The 22,558-nt window shown below is 34.9% G+C and overlaps 7 non-coding genes across 7 annotated transcripts; 3 read left to right on the top strand and 4 right to left on the bottom strand.

The window, feature by feature from the left end:
- Window positions 1-7,023: 7,023 nt before the first annotated feature.
- On the bottom strand, window positions 7,024-7,096 carry Trnam-cau. The gene has a single exon. It is a non-coding gene; the product is annotated as a tRNA-Met (tRNA).
- A 4,746-nt stretch (window positions 7,097-11,842) lies between these two features.
- Trnak-cuu lies at window positions 11,843-11,915 on the bottom strand. The gene has a single exon. It is a non-coding gene; the product is annotated as a tRNA-Lys (tRNA).
- A 183-nt stretch (window positions 11,916-12,098) lies between these two features.
- Window positions 12,099-12,171, bottom strand: Trnak-cuu. Its single transcript has one exon. It is a non-coding gene; the product is annotated as a tRNA-Lys (tRNA).
- Window positions 12,172-12,897: 726 nt separating this feature from the next.
- Window positions 12,898-12,970, bottom strand: Trnak-cuu. Its single transcript has one exon. It is a non-coding gene; the product is annotated as a tRNA-Lys (tRNA).
- Window positions 12,971-16,480: 3,510 nt separating this feature from the next.
- On the top strand, window positions 16,481-16,553 carry Trnak-cuu. Its single transcript has one exon. It is a non-coding gene; the product is annotated as a tRNA-Lys (tRNA).
- Window positions 16,554-16,785: 232 nt separating this feature from the next.
- Window positions 16,786-16,858, top strand: Trnak-cuu. The gene has a single exon. It is a non-coding gene; the product is annotated as a tRNA-Lys (tRNA).
- A 192-nt stretch (window positions 16,859-17,050) lies between these two features.
- Trnak-cuu lies at window positions 17,051-17,123 on the top strand. The gene has a single exon. It is a non-coding gene; the product is annotated as a tRNA-Lys (tRNA).
- The last annotated feature ends 5,435 nt before the right edge of the window (window positions 17,124-22,558 follow it).

The raw sequence follows: 22,558 nt of genomic DNA, 5'->3' as shown, positions 1-22,558 counted from the left end.
GCGCTCACACGACGCCACGGCCAAATTGCTCGGAAGTTCGTTCTTGCTCAAGTTCTCCAAAACATACAAAGCTTAATGGATTACACGTCTTGTTTTACTTGACGAATGCTAGCTTTGTGCTGCATGTTGTTTTATGAGAACGATTTCTTTTTGTCAGAATTGTGAGTCAAGTTTACTGTTTTCGTTGTTGCTGGAAATGGGGTTTGGAGGTCTGGTGAAATGGAAGTGAAGAGTGACAATGGTATTGGTGTCATTGAAACTATTGGTAATTAAAAACTAAACTTTTTAAATTATAATGAAGAAGATTGGAACATAATGATGACTAAAGAATTTGATGTTAAAATTCAGACATTTTTGTGTCCAAGCCGTGCTCCAGTTAAAAGCTTCTATTTAAATTAAAATCATCAAGTGATTTAAAATTAAAAATTACAATCACAATGAAAATTAAGAATACTCAAAATCAAAACAAAAGAAATCTGCAAGTAAAAATCCCAGACACTCCTATAAAGTAATTAAAGGGAATTTAAAGCATTATACCGAACACAGTAGACGCATTTACCGCTGCGAATTAATCCACGTCTTAAAGTATTACTAAGCCAATTATTATGCAAAGGAATTCGTAAAAAGAAAGTCACTTCGCCCTAACGCAAACTCAGGCAAACTTTAGCTCGGAATAAAGGCGGATGCAACTTCAATATGAAATTTAAATGAGACTCGTTCAGGTAGGTACTCTAATTCCCTTGCAACATCCACCTGTAACTTCATTCAAATTCTCCGCCTAGTTGGAATTAATTCTTGTCTGAATTATGTATTTTTAAAATGGTCGGATTCTATTTGAATGTTTAAGCTTTACGGTTGAAGGTTTGCTCCCAGGTTAACGCTGTTGTTATAGGAGTCTACTCATTCTTTAGTATTCATAACTTGTACAATATAATGTCTATTCTACTCTTTTTTAACTGTATCCACAGCCTACACATATATTTTTCTCATGTTTCCATCCACTACTATAGTTTTTGTCTTTGTTTGAAAATAAGAAATATAAAAACGAGAGATTACGTTCAAAGCTTTAATTTCAAGGTTACAAGACAAAAGTATTTTAATCTCTCCTGGTAACAGATTATTTTGAACCATTTCTTTTTCAATGTCTTAGTTACAGGGAATCTGTAAGTGGTCGATTAAATTGATGAAAGTCTCCATTTCTTAAATGACGTTTTAGGTAGCTCTGCTAGTGCTATTAGTCATATCATCATTCGCCTTGATATGCAAGTTAATCAAAAATACCTAACAGAAAATAACCTCGATTTATCTACTCCATTTCCAAACAGTTCGTACCTATGCACAAAATTCAAATAAACGATAACTTACGAACAGTTATTACGAAGTAATTTCTCTAAACAATAGCGAACCGAAGCTGCACCATACGAGTAAAGTTCTTGTATAACGCGCTAGTTGCAATTTGTTCTTGTTGCTATGGGACCAACTTGCCTAAAGTACTCCGCTACAATGTTTGTGCTTAGGTCATATTCGCAAATTGAAGTGTTGTAGTTATTTTTATTTGGCTTGTAGTTTCGATATGACGGTTGTTTCGTTGGTGGAACATATGTGATTGTAGGAATAACGTTATTGTTTCCTTCACTCATTAGATTGCTTATAATCTCTTCTACTTTTAAAGATATTTGCAAAGCAGTAGTGACCCAACTAATTTTTTGATTTAAGGTCAGTTTTTCATAAAGTGCAATTGTGTGAAAGATTTGGGACTCAGTGTTTTTCAAAGCCTTTCCAGACACTCGAAAGACAAAATCAGCCTATTAAAATTAAAACAAACAATCAAAAGAGAATTTCTAAGCAACATTTCACAACTCTTGACACGATGGTGAAATAACGTGGTGTAGAAAATAAGCGAAGTGCCAGACCATTAAGTGTCGCCTATGGCACGCGAGATGTAGCTTAACTAGTGACGGGCGCGAGTCACGATAAAATTTTCTGTAAACGAGAAGACATAAAAGTTTTTATTTACAACGATGAAAGAATGAAATTAAGTGCAGTTACGAAAGAAGACAGCGCAATAAAGTTTTGAAAAGATTTTTTGTTTTGTTTCTAAAGGTGTCTTACAAACTATGAAAGTGTAGAAAAAAAGAGACTCTATTATATTTAACTTAAGTTATGGATTTTTGATAGTTCTCCCAAAGACTGTAATTTTGAAAATGCCGTAGCCTGCGTTTGACTTAACAACTTCTTCAGTTTTAAAACAGCTTCAAATAAATATCATAAAATTATCGTGCAAGTTATCGACTCAGGAACATCACTAAACACTTCTATGCAACGACCGTAGGACAATGGTTCAAGTCGTACTAGACTCAAATTGGCGAGTGGAACCAAGAAAGCAAAATAGGGACTGCACAATACTACAATATTACAGACAGTGATTTCTGAGCAAATAATGGAAGACAGTAATGGAATATTATGAATAATTTTAAAAGGAAACAAAATTAAATTCATTGAAAACGAAGTCAGTGTTCAATCGATTTTGAACACGTTTAGTTTATATGACCAATTAACAATTTTAAAACCAACGTTGTTTGTCGCAAGGGTTTCTTAGATTTTTTCAGAATTATTAATCATGTAGGTAAGTACCTCAGAAGGTTTAGATCCTAATTTCAATAAAACCAGAAATTGTTGAGTCAAGATGATTAAGAGGGCACAGCTGTGACTACTAAGAAATAATTATGAACCTAAGATTACTGCATTGTTGTTCAAGGAAATTCACATTTACTCCAAATGATTACAAGCTCGCATCAGTTGGTGTCTTAGTACGACAAAGTTTCTTGGTCGTGTCTGACCCAGTTCTGATTTTATACAAAGAGATTTTTTTTCTGATAAAATTTTAATGTAGGCTTACTTTTCTGTCGAGAGTTCCCTAAACATTAAAAGAGTTATTCGTGATAAAAGATGAAGGAAATTACATTTTTATTTTGTTTGAATAGTGCTGAAACTAATAATCTAGATGCGATTTTAATAACATATACGTCACCATCCTAATGCTTTTCAGTACGAGTAGCAGTAGCTTGTAACCAAAAGGGGACTGGGAAACGAAGAATTGCGAATTCGAGTCACTTGTTAATTTTTCCCCTTATTTCTTTGGTTAACGCATTAATTTGGTAATTAGACCCATATCATTCCGGTCTTAATGAATATTCATTCATTTTTGTTGGCGTTCCTTGACTTATCCTACTTAAGCATTCCAAGGTCAATAAAATTCTGTGAATCAACAAATATATACGCCGCTAATGAGTATTTGCACTCTTTTGAATTGCGATGTTCCCATATTTATACAGCATTTTAAGAAGCAACATATAGTGAACTAATAATTTCAAACATTCACATAAGGCCATTATTAAGGTTACACTCCTATCTGCACAGCCTTTTACCACTGCACAAGAACACACAAAAACGACTACCTATCTGACCTCCTCAACCCAGCTATATAGGCAATCCGAGACCCCTTATTAAGGACTGGTTTACACACTTTTTGCCTTCTAGCTACTTCTATTCTATTTTTATGACGGTCACGCATTCACGGACCGATCTGTGAGGCTGATACCAAGAGTATATAAGCGTTATACGACCAGTCAAAGGACTTTCGAATCTATTTAAATTAAATCTAGAACAGATAATTAAATTGGCGAACGTAACAGCTGTTTCACGCCTATTGTAAGAGACAGCTGATGTTCACACATCAATCACGTTGTTTATAATTTAATCTTATACCCAAAGTTGGTTCCAGGATTAAATAGGTAGTAATAACCTGAATAATATACATACCTCTTTTTTATTATATTTGAGTAAAACCAAGAACTAATGTACTGACAGTACATTGTAATAAATTGGGTAAATACTTACTACTCTTTTATAAAGTACTAGCCGTTTTCCCGCGGTCTCACCCGCGTCCCGTGGGAGCTACTGCTTGCACCGGGATAAAATATAGCCTATGTTACTCGCAGATAATATAGGTTTCTAATGGTGAAAGAATATTTAAAATCGGTCCAGTAGTTTTTGAGTTTATCCATTACAACCAAACAAACAAACAAAGTTTTCCTCTTTATAATATTAGTATAGACTACTTGTCTCCCACAGTTTCTTCATTTAGTCTCGAGTGAACTATTTTCCGCACCAGGATAAAAAATACATGCTTTGCTTGATGTACATTAAGGTATTAACTATAATTACCGTTGTTTAATAACAACTAATGTGTGTAATGCGATACCTAAAGTAAAGTCTAACAAACCAAAACCTACACGATTTGTAATTGCAAGCTACTAGAAGTATTATGATGATAACTCTTTTCAGTGACACATCTGAAGAATTTAAAATAAGAAGTGCTAAGATAAATTGTTCTATTCGAGATGTTTGTGAAGAGAACAAGAGAGGAATTCCATTAAAATGTCTGTGCCACTATTCTGTGTTATCTTTTTCTATTCGTACGGCCAGTGATGTGTGTGTTGCGATAAAAATGTATCGAAAAGGGTTATCGATGTCAAGGTAATTAATGCATAAATAATACTCGATTGTGTTGTAAAAATAAGTGTACGTTTTTGAAATTGTATTTCGATTAATTATTACGAAATGCAACGATAGTTTAATTAAGTATGTTTTTTTTTTTCAAAATAAAATTGAAATAATGTCATAAGAAAATTCAATAAAAAAAGTAAATAGCACGAGCTACTTCTAACAGCACTAAAGCTACATAATTACTGTATGGTACGGCATACGAGTGTGATACCGATTTTCTGATTTCATACTGGCGGATATTGTCGGGCCTATACGTGCCACAGCAAAACAATCGTCCACTACCGGTTCAAACGGTGAAACAGAACTACGCGAAACATTTTTTCCGTTTACAATGTGTCTCGCGTAGCAAAAACCGAGAGTATATTCGTGACATAACCCGCTATATCATATGAAAGCGTTCTAAAATAGTATACCAACACCTAACAAACGTAGACCTTGTTCAAACCAACCGAACCAGCTAACAAGCAAAAATAAGGTGCAACTGCAGAAAAATTCGACATCAACTCTAACACCACTAGAAAACTTGCTTGAGACAAGTTAAAGTTGTCTTAAACTTCGTCCGATATCTTGTAGCACATTGAAAGGTGTTCTCGGATGCTTTTTAAAGTACAAAAACTTCGGTAGTCGACTTTATTTTACTGGACTTTGAGCACAGGCGGAGGACATTTGATATTTATACAGCTCAGTAAAAAGGCCTTCAAAGTGAAGTTGGGAAACTGGGATCTACAAGTTTACTCGACTTTCCTGTATACCAAATATATTCGGATATAAAAATATGGCGAGTTTTTAGTATAAAAGTTTTTTAAATGCACTTGCAGTATTCGACTCTTAGGACTAAAATCTGCTCAGTATGGGATATACAACAAGTGATGGACACTACCAATATCCCAAATCAAACTTTTTGCACAGATATTTATCAAACTTCTATAAAAATGTATGCTTGAGTAATGTTTAGCAAATGCCACAAAAACATTTTAAGTAATCAGAAACCTTAATAAAACCCCAGTAATTTATTTAACACCAATACAAACCTGAAAAAATGTTTCGTCGAAATTTCAACGTGACAAATTGACTATTTTGTTGAAACCTTTTTGAGGCAGCTTTCATTAATTTTAATGTGTTCTATTTAGACTTTTAGGGTAGTCCAATTGGGGTTTAAAATTTGGGCTAACATTTTCGACGTGAAAAGAAAATAATTAGGGCCTCGCGGAATAACATAAAAAATGGTGTTCGTATAAATGGAATGAAATCATTAGGCTACATTTTGGAGCCTTATCTATTGTGTACAGGTAGTAGCAATTTAGCAATTTCTCCTAAAACCAGTTTTTCAAAGAGCGCCTAAACATTAGTCTTGCGCCTTTCTCCCTTTCTCTGGTCGTGCCGGACTGCCTTCTCATCGAGAATGCACTTTTGTCTGTGCATCCGATTATGAACTTAATATTTTAAGACCTTGCATGTAACAAGTCTCCTTCAAGAAAAGACATGGTGACCGCATATCCATCTGGAGGATATTATTGTTACTGTTGATACCAGTATCGAACCCTGATTTAGGTATAATTTAGTTTGATCGTGGTAAGGAAAAGGATAGTTTTAACCGTTCAAGTTAGCAGTTTCCTTAATAAATCTGCTACAAGTAGCTAACATATTTAAAAATCTTTCAATCAATTGCTGGATAAAAGTCTTGATAGAATTCGATATTAATTCGATTCCGGAAAACGGGTATTCATGTAACTCCTATAAAATCGACATATCCAAGAAATCACTAATGAAGTACCAACATGTTCTGTCATGTAATATATTGAAATATCCGATTAAAAGCCAATCCTTTACTTGGTAACGTGAAATAGGTTTCTCTCTTGAGAATAAGCTTCCACGAATCAGTGGTGCTCAAACCACAGCGTAACGAATTCAAAGAACCTGAAACATTAACCCTCTAATCGCTACGTGAATATTTATACCTACTGAGTGGTCGACTAATTTGCAAGATATTAATCCCGGTACGAATAATCCCATTATAAAGTTATTACGTCTCTCATTTAATTTAATATCATTCTGAGGTTCTTTCGGTACTGCATTTCGAACGGGTTCTTATTAAGTGGGTTAAGAGCTCCTGAAAGATCTTTTTGCGTATTAAAGACTCAGATTAAGAAGTAGGATTTATTTTAATATTGACGGTTGTGGTGTGAGATAAAGGGTTTAAAAGGGGACGTGGTAGCACTGGGTTGGTTTTATATTGGTCCTGAAATATAAGGACTTTGGTCCTTAGGAACGAATGTCTTCATTTGCATAATAATAAGATTTTAAACATTAAAGAAATCTCTATTCGCTAAAAATACTGTAGGAAATATAAGAAATACTACAGCATGAATATCTACAGCACTAGAAGTTTCTGTTTATCCGTACGTATTCCCGGTATTAACTCATACGTTCAGTCGTCTTCATTACAAAAAGATATGCCCCGGGTGAGGATCGAACTCACGACCTTAAGATTATGAGACTTACGCGCTGCCTACTGCGCCACCGAGGCGGATGATGGTATCATGAAATATCTGATTATTAGGAGAAACAATCTCATTATTTTACTTTTCTGTTTGAAATAGAAACAAAGACAGATTATAGTAGGGGAGGCCTAGAAGGGATTTTGGGATTTACTCAAGCGCGGCAGATTAGTATATAGGGAGGTACCTATTACCCCATTTAACACCTCCACCAAGTATAAGCCCTGTATATGTAGCCGCGTGTCTAGAATAAAGGATCAGATTAGTAAAAAAAAATATATCATCTGACATTCTCCAGCGCGTCAGATTAAGATAGGGTAAGTTAGTTATATGCTAAAAAGTGTATATTCCACTAATCTGACAATTTGCGATTGACGATAAGAAGTAGGAAGGAAGCAAACTTGTAAAAAAAAAACGTCATCTTGACTTTCTCGAGCGCGGCTAATTTTTTTTTTATTTTGAAGGGAATAATTCAACGTTCACGAAAAATATATAATCTGACGATTCCCGTAAGCCGAAGTAAGGAAAATTAATCGATAAAGTTTAAAGCGTGCAGCTACGTGATGCCGGTATTCTCCTCTCAGGATTCTATTCCTCTCTCTCTTTTTTCAATTCAATTCATTTGCAATAAGTGTTGGTACATTTTGGGTCTTAAATAATCTACACTAATATTATAAAGCTAAAGAGTTTTTTTGTTTGATCTCGCTAATCTCAGGAAGTCATACATAATATGCATATATACTGTTTTTAACGAAGACGATTCATTTTATTGGATACTTTCGTTAAATACGTGTGCCTTCCAGTTGCATTGTTTGTCTATCGTGATACCGAGAAATGCCATTTCGTATACTTCTTGTAATTTATGTCCTCTATAATTACTCTTTATAGTCTTCTTTTTATACAGTCGTGGTGGCCTAGTCATCCGGTTAGACTGGAAGCCGACCCCAACATAGTTGGGAAAAAGGCTAGGCAGATGATGATGAGCCTTATTTTTTTATCTATATGTATTAAATTGAATAAAATTAGTTTTTGTAAGATTTACACGTAGATAATTCCGTCAAGCCATGTTATTATAGATTCAATTGTATTGTTTATGTCACATGTATATTTATCAATGTCATTATAATTCAATGTAATTATTATAGAAATGTATGTAATGTATGAGCAGATTGGTACACTCCGCCAATAGCAATTTCAAACATATCATTGGATAGGCCTTTTTATCTAGAATAACCTTTATTATGACAGCTTTGTTGAAATGTTTGTCCGTTCTGGGATATAGATCAAAAAGTGTGTAAAAATTAAAACTAAATAATCTATTGATATCTCAAGTTTTAAAGGAATACCAAAGTGCTACAACGTGTATGTCTTGTAAGTACTAAGTACTTGCTGTGCAGACATTGGTGTCCAAGATAAACTTGACAGTAAATACAAACTTAGACAAGTTGCATTGGTACTTGCCTGACCTGGAATCGAATCCACATACTTGAGAGGTTGGTTCTTTACCCACTAGGACACCACGACTTAGATAATGATTATAACAAAATTAAAAAACAACGACATTGGTGTTAATTTTTCAAAGAAAATTAGGTTACAGTATTGATTATTATTAGTTTTAAAAACTTTCCATTGTCAGATTAAGCGAGTCTCTCCAGATAATCGTCAGATTATAAGATGATTACGTTAAGGGTACATAAATGAACCATATATATCTTAATCTGACGCGCTCGAGTATTTCAAAATGGCGATTTTTTTTTGCAATTTCAAATAATGGCCACGAGTTTAGGTCACGTCTAAATCGTCAGATTATTGCATAAGAGACTTCGTTTTGGTTCACTTAACACCCCTTTTGAAAATCTGTCGCGCTCGATAAAATTATTTTTTTTCCCATTTTTAACCCTTACCTACGACCACCCCCACCATGGAAACAGTCAGATTAATATACGTATGTTTTCAAAATGACGTACGACGTGCATGCTATTAATATCTGACGCGCTCGAGTATGTCCACGCAACTGTTTTTTTTTACATTTTTGAAAGTTTATAGCCGCTCCACCCACCGATGAAAGTGTGTGTATGTCAGGACATTTTTTTCTTCTTATCATCTAAGCTTCGCAATCTAATAGGTCTCATTGACGCTCGAGTCACTCCCGGTTTAGCACTCTTGCCTCCCCTACTATTATAAAGGTCAGCTCGCAGAACGTGTATTTTGGGAATAGCTTTTTCTTACAATACCTTGAAAAACCTAATATAATTTTGATATTATCATGGTTTCTCCTTTTTCATTTATTCATAAAGGGTTATGGAATCAATAATACAAATAACCGAACCAAAGGAATAGCCCAAAGGTAAATTAAAACCCTGATGCATTCAAGTCAGCAAGGATCTGATACCTCCCGTCCCAACCACCACGTACGCAGTCATTTGTTTTACGATCCTCCAAAAATGCTCCATTTGTTGCTCACCCACACATACGCACAAATCTTCTTTGTCATTAAACGAAGTGTAGTTGCACTATCTCAGTCTCACTACTATGAATTACAGTCGAGACGTGAATGCATTAGGTTTGAAGCTGCACCTGTCATCTGGCCACGTAAATCACGGAGATACTGCCCGAAATTATGGTGGAACACATTATATTCAATGGTCTGTGTATGTGTTTGTGGGGTTCATGCATGGGTGGTCATTCTTGCAATAGGTACAGCCAATGAGGGAAAATCGTGTCTTGGTTTGGTGGAGACCAACTTGTGTCTTTCAATTAACTCTTCGATATTTGATTTCTTCATGATGAATAGAAAGTTCCAGTTAAAATATTAATGTTTAAAATATCTGTCATTTATTTGAGTATGATTCCCCGCTTAAGACCATCTGAGCATTCGATTAATTTATTTTCGTTATATTTTACTTTCGTTACGAATAAAAACTCTCAACGAATGACGTTATGTCATTCACTTTTTCCTTTTTTCCTTGAAAATGTGACATTTGCAAGACATTGGTTTTCTGTTCGTTTCATTTAAAATGATCGTTTATTACGTTAGAATAACAATTGAGTGCTTTGATATTGCAGTTGAAAGAATAAAATATGAAGAGAATTGAGAAAGAAAAGTAAGATTGAATAAGAATGAAAATACGATCATTTAAAGTAAAAATATATTTCAAGTATATTTTAGATACATAATTATAATACTTTGAATCTTTACCTACATTGAAACACACTTACTAGGGCACATGTACCATGGATCCTGCATTCGTTATCCCGAAAAAGCATAAATTCTTAGACGGTACACAACAAGATAAGCGCTCGCATGCACTAACGACCCTTAAAGTTTGCCCGTAATTTGGCGCAAAAGGAACGGTCCCTTTATGCACGAATATTAGAACCAAGAGCTAAGGATAATAAAGGTCTCTGCACACAGCGGGCGCGGCGCGGCGGGACAGGGCAGCGACGCGACACTGAGCAGTTGTAATGTACTACATATTACGGACGACGCCACACAGAGCCGTCCCGCTCGACGCGACGATCTAGTACATTGTGTCGCGTCGCCGCACAGTGGTCCGGATTTTCAAAAAGGTGGACATAGGATCGAAAATGCATATTTAACTCAACTAAAAATTGTTTCGTATAGGAAATTTAACACTGATTAATACTTATTACTACAACTTTTCAAAAAAATTACTCCTTCACCTAAAAAAAAAATCCGTCCCGTCCCGCCCCGCCGCGCCGCGCCTGCTGTGTGCAGAGACCTTAACAGGACTGACGGATGCCAGCTATTCCAAGCGAGGTATTAAAATAACAAGTACTAAACTCTGTAGCCTTTATAAAGGAACTCCATTATGACTTTATGAATTTTATGAAAATATAAAGTCTTTTGAAGATGGGACTGGCATTTTTTACTGTGTTTTTATAGTACGTTTAATTTACAAAATACCTCTCATGAATGGTAGCATCCGCAGTGTTAAATTGTTTATAATTATTTTGGTGACTACACAAGTATTTTTAAATGAAGAATTTTGACGTGTGTCAGAAATAAACATCTTTTAAAAAGTGTGTTATTTTTTGAAAATTCTAGCCTGTTTTTGCAAAAAAATATAAGTATGTGTAAACGCTGGATCAGGCAGAACCTATTCAATATTGAATTTCAGCCTTTATTCAACGTTGAATATTTCTCACGATGATTACAGTATTTCGTTACAACATCGAAATAACCTCGACCTAGTTATTAAAATATCTACGTACATGATATTAATTTTATTTCATGAAGGAGTTTCCCTTATTTGCAGGGAAGTTATTACAGTAAAACATAATAACCAGCTGAAAAACAAACTCATAATATTCTAGCGTACCTTAGTAATGGTATTATAAGGAATAACCGTAAATTAAAGATATCATACTCAAGTTTATGAGAAAATGTTTTCGGCTGTAACAAAGAAAGAAGTTACTGAAAATACTATTATCATACAGTGGATTTTATTTCTTTTATATAAATCACTGGCTTCTGCCAGCGGTTTCACCCGCCTCCCGTAGAAACCTCTGCACGAACCCGGATAAACAGTAGCCTATAGCCTTCCTCGATAAATGGGCTATCTAACACTGAAAGAATTTTTCAAATCGGACCAGTAGTTCCTGAGATTAGCGCGTTCAAACAAACAAACAAACTCATCAGCTTTATAATATTAGTATAGATAAGAAAATACTAGCTACTCCCTTTACGTATTTGTGTGTAATTGCTGTACAAAATCATTCAAATTGTTGTTCTACTTTATTGTAAAAAATGACGCCCAACGTGGGGCTCGAACCCACGACCCTGAGATTAAGAGTCTCATGCTCTACCGACTGAGCTAGCCGGCCGTGTCCCGTCACCAGCATAATATTCGAACATGTCATAAACTGTGCCATAGTCTCCAAGCAAAAAAAAATTATATGTTTTGTGACATTATTCTTTTGTTGAAGGAAGAATGTACTAAATTCCAGTATTTTTATTTTGGCTTAACTCGACTATTTCTACCAGGGACGAAAGAACCAAAAATTTGTCGCCCAACGTGGGGCTCGAACCCACGACCCTGAGATTAAGAGTCTCATGCTCTACCGACTGAGCTAGCCGGGCATGTTTGGCTGGAGTCATATTTAAAGACCTGTTAATGATAATGTAACATTTGGCCTACAGTTCCATGTAAAAAAAAAACAACAAATAAAGCTTGTGGCACATTATAGCAGCACCGCAACAGCATGGCTGCAGCACGGCGTCGCCTCGAATTAAGACTACGGCTAGCTGCCAGCGCGCCAACCACGCGCTGTCCGCTCGCCGTCCGCTCGCCGTCGGCGCGCCGGCCGCGAGGTGTAAGCTTGCTGTCACCGCAAACTCAATATTATTTTAAGACGATTATGATTGATGTTATGATTGAACACGACGTAATGACGTTGTTTCGCTGCCGGCTCGGAGTCGGCGCGCAATTAGCACGCCGTCGGCGCTCTGTACGCATGAGGACCGCTCGCTTGCAGCACGCGGGCGGCGAGTCGAGTTGTGTGGAAGCGGCAAGCACGCTGACTGCTCGCCGTTGGCTTTTTCATTTTGACATTACGAAATTTATATATTATAATATACACGATTTAATGCTCTAAACTGAATGACGACTTAAATGCTGGTGTGGAGCCGTGCTGTTGCGGTGCCGCTATAATGTGCCATAACCTTAATTCATCACCCAATTCTATTTTACGTTACTCGATAACGTTTTATGTTCTTTAATAGTAGGATTCATAACTAAGTGGAATGATAAGTGCAAAAGATGTTTTTATTTAATTTCCAGTTTGGATAAAAGGACCAAAAGTTTTTCGCCCAACGTGGGGCTCGAACCCACGACCCTGAGATTAAGAGTCTCATGCTCTACCGACTGAGCTAGCCGGGCATATTCTCCTACGTAGATAATAACGATTCGGTATTGGTTCTAGTTTCACTTTTCTTTTAATAAAAACTGAAGCAATTTAGAACGAATTTAAAAATACATCTTTTGTTAACGACTTGGCCTTTGTGAAGAATTTGATTCGCTCGCCTAGCAACAATAGTAAAAAAAGTATACGAAATTGCTTTACTGAAAATGAAATAAAATAGACTTTTTATGACAAAATGTCAATTTAGTTTTGGCTTCAACTTGTTATTAGATAGTTCAACTTAATAGAAAATTCTATCTCAAATTATATACTTGATAGGTACGTTTAGAGATATAGGTCAAAGGTAAATTAAAGTAATTAACTTCGATAAATAACTGTACTTAGTCGTTTATTTAACTAAGTTATCATAATGAATCGTGATCAGAGTAAAATGGTCCTTTGAAATAACTCCATGAGTATTAAATGTAAATATTTGTTTTTAGTTTGATACCGTTTTTAATCTATTTTTTGAATTTGCAAATTGTTTAATGAAAAATGATAAAAATTGTGTTTTATGTAAACTAATTTCTCTCTAAAATCTCTAAAATCTCCTTTAAAAATTGTGTTTTATGTAAACTAATAAAGAGGAAAACTTTGTTTGTTTGAATGAGCTCAAAAACTACTGGACCGTTTTTTTAAATTCTTTCACCATTCGAAAGCTACAGTATCCACGAGTAACATAGGCTATATTTTATCCTGGTACGGGCAGTAGGTAGCTACCACGGGACGCGGGTAAAACCGCGGGAAAACGGCTTTTTTTTTTATAAATTAATGATTTGGTTGTTATTAATCCTCAAGGATTTGAGTTTCAAAATCATACGTCTTTTTCAAATCATTTATAGATCCTTTGGCTACGTTGTGGTTATTGTTATAAATGTTAATAAATATATACTACCACACAAAGACTAATACACCAATCGTTGGTAGCAGAAAATAAGGAATTAATAAACAAGCTCCAATCAACACCCTTAATGTTACAGCGAGAAATAAGAATATAAGCTTTCTATCCAGGCTCTGGCAAAGCGAAAAATTTTGATAATAATTGGACATAACTAATGTACCTACTCTAATTTATAAATGCAGGATAAAACCATAAGAAAGAAGAGATAAAAACACGGTTAATAGAACTTAAAACATTACAGAATTTGAACAAAACCCAAAAACTTTTATGTAACTGAATACATTTTATGGTTTCCTCTTTTCATTAGTGAGGCAGAATTAAGTTTATTACCTGAGTGTTGGAATTGTTTATACGTAGAATAATTATTGCTTTGAAAGGTCTTTTTACTACTTATACTCCATATAAAATAACATTAGAAATTTAAGTAATCCTTTTTTACTGTTTGTTCAACCGATTTTGACTTCTATTCCGTGGACAAAAGAACGGAAATGAAAGCAAAATAGTGGTTACAATACCAAGTATTTACTGCAGCCGCCATTAATCATATTACTAACGCAATAGAAGTCAAAATCGGTTGAACAAACAGTAAAAAAGGTTTACTTAAATTTCTAATGTTATTTTAAACGGAGTATAACTAATCCATGTCCTTTGATCCGACATCATGATAGTAAATCAACACTTTAGCGTTATTGGTAAAAATTTTACCTTAGTACCACAATGTATGTAAATTTAATAGTAACGAAATTATGTTAATTTATAATTTATCCGGTTACTTATTAAGGTAGCTACTTAACCTAGGTAATCAATAACCCAGGGTTGAGGAGGTCAGGGGCCCGATTCTCCTAAGTTAATATTGTCAAAATCGAATAGAAATCGAATCGAATATGATCGCAATAGCAGTTTTAACCATATCGGGCATTCTGCTACTAATAAAAGACCAATCGTATTCGATTGACATTTGATTGGTGTGCGATTGGTCTGCTATTTTGGTGATTTTGGTCTATACGGTAGTTTGCTGTACAATCATTTTGCAATCGTAAATCATTTGCAGACAAAATGATTCATTATTGAATGACAGAAAAGGATAAAAATGTTTATTTCAAAGAAAAAATAGCGGAATGCCACATACGCTTCAATCGTAATCGAGTCGGGATTGGACCTCAGTCGAATCGAGTCGAACGTGAATCGTATGACGCTTAAGTAAAATTAGGAGAATCGGGGCCCTGATCGGCAGTTGTTCCTTGTAAAACCGTGATACTCAACTGCATTCAGTGAGACTGGAAATTGACTCCAACATAGCCGGGAAAAGGCTAGGCAGATGATGATGATAAGAATAAAACAAATAAAATGAATTAAACCTTACGATAAAAGAGTTTCTACCTACTCTACAGTACCTACTTCCTCATAGTGCAAGTAAAAACACGGAAACAAACTAACTAATCAATGTTTTTGTACGACTATAGGTACATACAGCATACTAAACAGGTACAATATATCAAAATTTATCAGCAATTTATAATGGGTTTTATTAAAATTCGTGTTTAGACAAATTAGGTTAGAATTACAAACTAGCATAATTAATCTAGACCTTTCAAACAACCCGCTGTTAATTAGTTTGGGTTGTAATACTATTAAAATTATTCCCTAATGGACAATTTAAAGTTTTTACACGTGTTGGTAGGTTAATATTCAACTAGCTTCGGTGTTGTGCGCACATTTAACTTCGGATATATTACTGAGGGATATTTTGGTTTTGTATTTGATTCTATTGTTGAATAGAATTAACTGAAATCCTTTCAATCGTTTCTTAAGATTAGGCACTTTTAATGTCATCATCACCGTATTGGCATAGATTTAGTTTGTTTCTGTATAAGTTTGTTACACGTTCAAGCTAGAATGGAAATCAAGACGGATTTTGAACCTGATGAATGATAATTTTGATCGAGCTGGGAACTAGTGCTCCCATGGAACCGCGGTATCCAATTAGTTAAGTAATACAACGTAACATACGCCACAGAAGACACTAAAATATAGCACATACACAAAGTCACCTGTGCGTTGCGGTGGCCAAATTTACGGCAGCTAAATGTACGCGGTCGAAATGCAAAATGTTGCCCGCTTTAAATTTAATGAGGAAAAATGTACGCGCGGACCGAAAGACCGCATAAGGAATAAACAGTCCTGTTTGTGTAAAATAGTGAGTAATTAAAGCGAGCCAATTGGGTGTTGGACAACGCACTGTGCTCCATGTAAAGTAGCCAGTATTTTTACAGTATTGGTGTAGCTTGCTAAATGGAAGTAGGTTTTATTGGTTTAAAAATAGAATACGATTTATTTTTTTGTGTTCGATGGATTAAAAAATATAGGTTTTGTTTAAAATTCTGAGTGATATTGACGTGCCAGTTTTGTTGCTATCTGCCAAAATTATCCCGTTACTAGGCCAAGGTCTTATCTCTATTACATTCTTTTTAGTTTGAAACACAAATAAAACTATTATTATAGTTTTGCTATCAAACAAAAATGACTATTGTAAAAATCGACCAAATAAAAATAGCATGAGCTATGGCAATACAGCATTTGTGGACATGCCCGGCTAGCTCAGTCGGTAGAGCATGAGACTCTTAATCTCAGGGTCGTGGGTTCGAGCCCCACGTTGGGCGATATTTTTGGTCCTTTTATCCTAGCTGCATATAGCAAAAATAATTTTGCACTAATCATCCAAATTATAAAAGTCTTACTGTTACATAATCTCACATTTTTGCCCAATGTAAGAAAAAAAACTTAGGCGTTGAAAGAAAATGAATATAAGTACTATGTTTTTTTTTTATGAAACCGTAGATTACAAGGAGACCTACGAACAACAGATCTTTAAATGTAACTAGAGTTAAACATGCCCGGCTAGCTCAGTCGGTAGAGCATGAGACTCTTAATCTCAGGGTCGTGGGTTCGAGCCCCACGTTGGGCGAAAAACTTTTGGTCCTTTCGTCCCGGGTAGAAATAGTAGATTTAAAAAGCCAAAATGAAAAATGGTAGAATTTAGTAAATTTTTTCTTCAACAAAAGAATAATGTCACACAACATTATAAAAAACGATTTTTTGCTGAGAGACTTTAGAACAGTTTATGACATATCTGAATATTATGATAAAGATAGGACATGCCCGGCTAGCTCAGTCGGTAGAGCATGAGACTCTTAATCTCAGGGTCGTGGGTTCGAGCCCCACGTTGGGCGAGAAATCATTTTTTAATGTCGGGGCACGGAAGTGTCCCAGCCAAGTCTTGAGCAAAGCGGCCTTGGCCGTACCATCCTTTTCTTGAGTCTTGAATAAAATATTACCTTTGTCGTTGCGCTGACAAGATATGTAATTTTCAATCAATACTTTTTTGGCTTGTCTACAAGACCTGGTCACCTCATAATTGTTGTCTATGTAAGTTAACCTATATTTTCTTTAAGTGCAAAAGTATTCGTGATTACCTTATTTACAAAGAACAAACACATTAAATTAATTATCACAAAAATAGAAATCATCACATCAAAGAATTATCCAATTAATTTCAAAACCCAAAAACCCACTTGGCCACACAGATTTTTGATATTTGATCCTGTCTTTGATGTTCACAGGCCCAAAAAGGTATCTGAAATACCTTTTTCATGAAGCTTGCAATGCTCATTTCACCTGAGTTACGATTATCTCAAAACATAATGTTTAATGTATACTTCGCTTTAAACGTTTGAAATTAAATGAGTTTTATATGAATCGTGTCTATTTCGGGCTTTTACATACAGGGTGTGTCGTTCACAATCACATTAAATCCTATCGCATATACTTTATGATATTCTATGGCGAATTGTAAAAAAAATAACCCAATCCATTCAGTGGTTTAACCACAGGAGTAATTTTTCGTTTTTATAATTTACAACATCATGTGTAAAGCAGAGATAAAGTTAGGAGTATCCAATGTTTTGATCAGTTGACAGCTATCAGTTTTCAAGGGAGAATTTCAGTTGTTTGTAATGACTGACTTTTTTATCGTGTTCTAATTTTCGCACATTTTTATTCTATTTACTTTGTTTGAAAAATTCATTTTTTTATTTTTACTTATTTTAATTTTTTCTTTGTGGTAATCGACATATATTAACAAGTATATTAACGCATTTCATTTAATGTGATTGTGAACGACACACCCGATATAACTCTTTGGTATTTATTTATTTAAAGCTTTTTATTATAATCTGACTGTAAATCACGTATGTATTTTTGAAAAAAATAAGAAAAGTACTTACAGATATCGTTTAGCACCATTTTTCTTATTATTATTCTATATTGCACACATAAATACATTTTGACACACTGAAAACAGAGAGATTACGCACAACAGCGAGCTTAACCCAGTGTTGAGTTCTCTTACAGCCAACCTTAGAGTGAAAGAGAGAACTTATCACACTAGCGGATTGCGAATGGCTGTGCGACAGAGCGGGCAGGTATTCCACTACTTTGATAAAAATGCCCTTTAACTTTGATTATATATCTATATGTCTAGATGGAGTGTCACCATACAATCCCAACAAAGAAGCAGAGACAAAATTGTTATGCATGTATGCGTGTAGATGTCATTTTACACTGCGCGTTGACGTAAATAATGATACCAGCTTCTATGATTCTCCCATAAATAATGAAAAAAAAAAAAGGCTAATTAAATAAGTTTGTATACATAGTGTTATTCGGTTTAAATATAACTTTATAGAAAATTGAACCTTGCTTGGCACTGCTCCTTCTGTAAGTCTTCGGCGCCCTATCTTGTCGACAGTACTCATGTCCTTGCTGCGGAAGTGATCGGAACACACTACGGTATTTTTTATTGGTGTCCACATCGCATCTCCGCGGCTTTTTTTAATGCGGTCTATCCACTGACTCCTAACAATAGGATTACTTGGAATTCTAAAAAAAATGATGTTACGTAATGTTGATGACCATAATTTACTAATCAAATAATAGTAGATAATATTTTGGAGAATCAGAAAATGTCTATCCGAGCAATAAAAATAGAAATTATACCTATTATTTTTTTGCGCAATGCTTAAAAAAATATCCTTTATACATAACATAAACACTTGAAGTTGGGAAAATGAAAAACAGAAACTGGCAACACTGATACAATATGGCGTGATTTAGTAAACATAATTACAAAAAACAAATATTTATTTTCTGTCTCAGTTACCGATGATAGGTGATGTTATTGGCACTTTTTAGCCTTCGTTTATAATTCCGGCAGACTTTAATTGCACATGTCGTCATTTTATCTCTGTTATTTGTATTTTAGTTAGCGCGCGTAATACGTTTTGACAGTTAAGCGGCACGATCTGTTCTGATTGACGGGAAAGCTCCTGTCGATGAATAGTACATCGACATTTTTTTCCACGCTTGCGCGCACTCGACGCTACATCTAGACATATATATAATCAAAGCCCTTAAAATACTACAAGACCTATAGAAACTTTACAACCACGTGTAACATACTTAAGTATGTGCTACCATTAAAGGTTTCAACACATTTACATTATAATTGTCATGGCGGACCGTTCATCCATAATAAACTTTCGTAAACACATACATTCGGACAATCGAAGCTAAAAGAATGATGGTCATTGTCCTAATGAGCCAACGCGGAATACATAAGTAATGTTATCCGAACATAGATATATAGAGAAAATGGATGTTCGAGTTCTTATTGGAAAGGCCACAGCACTAGGCTCTTAATAAAGTCAAATGGACATGACAGATATGCAATTATTTAAAAATTGTCAGTACCTTGATTTTAGCAAAAAACATTTACCAAAAATATGCAAAAAAGCCCACTGTTTTAGGAATTGCCATCTACTGCATTTAATCTTTATTTCTTAAGCCTCTTTCTTGGTTGATTTGGTTCATGTATATATGACATATCCACCTTTTTTTTTATCGACGTAAAATCATCAAATGACCCCTCCCGCTGTGGGTTAGCAGCGGTGAGGGAGTGTCAGACTCTTACTGACTAAAATCGTCGTGTTCCGTCATAGGCCTTTTATGTACCAGGGCCGCGGTATCTCTTTCGAACAACCCGCAGCCCCATGACATATCCACCTCTCACTCAAAGTCGATATAATCTAATCAAATTGCTTAAATTACAGTTCCAAGTAAAGAAACTCATTCAGACATATACCTACTCAAAAAAGTGATCAACAAATGCCCATTCCATTAACTCTATACTCCGTGTATCGAACATATAGATTACAGCCAGTCACTCTGGGAGATCGTGAACGAACAGAAATTAAACTTTTTGGCCGCGTCAGAGGGTTGAGCCACAATGAGTATGGTATTTAAAAGAATTAGAGAGGGCTGCCTGGTTAATCTAGTGGTCATCAGTGAATAGAACTGTCTTTATTGCATACAAAATTGAGGATATAAACACGTACAAATTGAAATACATAAAACCGCTTTGCTGTTTTATCTTCGATTCCTAGATAAATACTAAAGTGTCGATTTTTTGTTTGCACTGATCACATTTAGTCACCGTGGTTTGAAAACGTCCTGAGTCTCGAGCACTGATGGTCTGCATGGTTGGACCTTATTGATAAATGCGGATAAAAACAGCACATGTACGCCAGGAAAAAACAAAGGAATAACCATACATTTTCATATGTTCAAACTTGGAATAACTACACTGTTAATCAATAAGGGCTTAGGTATATGAATACTTCTTCCTGTGGATTTAATCCTAAAGCCATTGATATAAACCCAAAGCTACATCCTCAACAGTGAACTACGATTGTTCGATTAACGACCGACAGTTAAATCTACAGATTATCACGTACTTTAAACTTAGCCTCATAACCGTACTACCAAGATTATTACGCACACATAGAAAGCTACTTAATTAAGTTCACATAAATTCAACAAGTGAGTAAGTTTAACTTTCAGTACCAAGACCAAAGTTAACATGTGAAGTTATAACTTTACACATTTTCAAATTTAACTTAGAACGAGTAATGCTAATATTTGTGTTTAAAACAGGCAAGATTATATTTTCTTTGCTTTGATTTTATTGTAAATAATGAGATATTTCAATATCATCATCCTCCGAGCCTTTTCCCAATCATGTTGGGGTCGGCTTCCAGTCTAACCGGATTCAGCTGAGTACCAGTGCTTTACAAGAAGAGATATTTCAATATATCAAACAAAAACAAAATTCTAAACAGAGAGCAATTATATAAAAGCATACATTATATTTTAGATTGCGTGTCGACCTACGCTACGTATATTTCAACCAACATAAAACTGATTCATAATATAATTACAAAATCGCCTACCTAATATCGTAACAACATAAAGCCAACAGCCAATTTTCAACATTATTAATTCTTGACGCATTACTATACAGAAGATTGAAAATTTCTAATAGTAAAGAAAAGTCAATAAATCAGTCGACTGGCCACCTGTCTTTTGGATTTTATTAAAAAAGTTCCCGATGTTCGTGGCAATTTAATTCAAAAAATTTTGACCGAAAGGAAAACTCCATTTGAAAATTAATTCGTAAGTTGCCTGCATAATTCCAATGAAGTTCTTTGCTAAACTTAATATTTTCTTTTGATAGTTTTTCACTCAATCTGAGCTTTATTTTAATAAGATTGAAATCTATTTTTATTGAGGTAGGAATGTTGATTAAATTTTCTCTTAAACTTTTCCTTTTTAGTCTTTCTGCAATAATACCTACATACAAATAGATTATCTCCTTTCTATAAAAACTATAGTATCCACATATTTTTATATCCAAGCCGAACTTTCGTCAATCAAATTAGTAAAAGATATCGTAACTACAAGTTTTATTGCTAACTTTCTTTAACTGAGCAAATCAAGGGCCAAATATTATTCTGTGTTAGAGTAAGATTATTTTCATCAGTTGGTTTATTCTCATGAGGAACATGTAGGCGTTATTATATTACCTAGTTAGTTGTATGTTTAATGAGTACGTAGTAATTGCCTGAAATAGATTGTGAGGATAAACCTGGCGTTATAATAGGTATACGACTATTTTGCGGATGGAAAGACCAGTATCATTTTAAGTTAGAAAAACATATTTATAGTCTCGAGATCTTTGGAGTTTTTGCCATCTTTATAGCCTTCTAAATTAGTTCATCATTTAAGTAGCTCGCAACTGATTTATCTAACCTGCCTACAATGATTTATCTATGCTACTTTTCTTTATAAAAGTTGTCATTGAGCTAATAATTATTTAAAACGTAATTCCATTAGTCCTTCAGTCCTTGAAAGTCAGAGGACCCTTTGTGCTCGTAACTCATAATTTCCGTGCATAGGTTATTAGTATGGAACTTGGCAGACGACCCTCGAACGTAGGTATGTGTACATAAGCTAATTTGGTCGCCTAAACGACACCCAAAGGAGTCGGAACTCATCGATACGAGTAACCATTCGATAGGGTTGTGGAAACATTTTTGGAAGCCTAACTAATATTCTAAATGGGAAAGTTACTCAGTGTGTATACCTAATTGTTTAAATCAGGTATGTCAATTGAGATGAGATGGTAGCCTAGAGACAATAGAGATATGAGATGGTAGGTGACTGATTATTGGATTACTGACTGATTAGGGGACAAACCCCTAATACTTGC

Source organism: Helicoverpa zea, chromosome 24 (assembly GCF_022581195.2).
Source record: "Helicoverpa zea isolate HzStark_Cry1AcR chromosome 24, ilHelZeax1.1, whole genome shotgun sequence".
Taxonomy (NCBI): domain Eukaryota; kingdom Metazoa; phylum Arthropoda; class Insecta; order Lepidoptera; family Noctuidae; genus Helicoverpa; species Helicoverpa zea.
This window is presented reverse-complemented; position numbering and strand designations above follow the sequence as displayed.